A 296-nucleotide genomic window follows, 5' to 3' on the forward strand; every position below is an offset into this window, starting at 1 on the left:
TTTCGAAAACCCATAAACCAATTTAATCTGCCTAACTGAGATCTACAAGGTGACCATAGCTTGCTTCATACCAACAATCTCCGTGGGATCGACCCTTACTCACGTAAGGTATTACTTGGACGACCCAGTACACTTGCTGGTTAGTTGAACGGAGTTGTGATCACACGTGCCATTACCAGGGATTATTAAGATCCCAATCCATCATGATCTCTTTGGGGTATTTTTTATAGAGCCAGTATTTAAATTTCATACAAGTACAAAGAGACCAACTTTGAGGATCACAATTTCGTCCACCA

The sequence above is a fragment of the Arachis duranensis genome, chromosome 3, assembly GCF_000817695.3.
Source record: "Arachis duranensis cultivar V14167 chromosome 3, aradu.V14167.gnm2.J7QH, whole genome shotgun sequence".
In the NCBI taxonomy this organism is placed as follows: Eukaryota; Viridiplantae; Streptophyta; class Magnoliopsida; order Fabales; family Fabaceae; genus Arachis; species Arachis duranensis.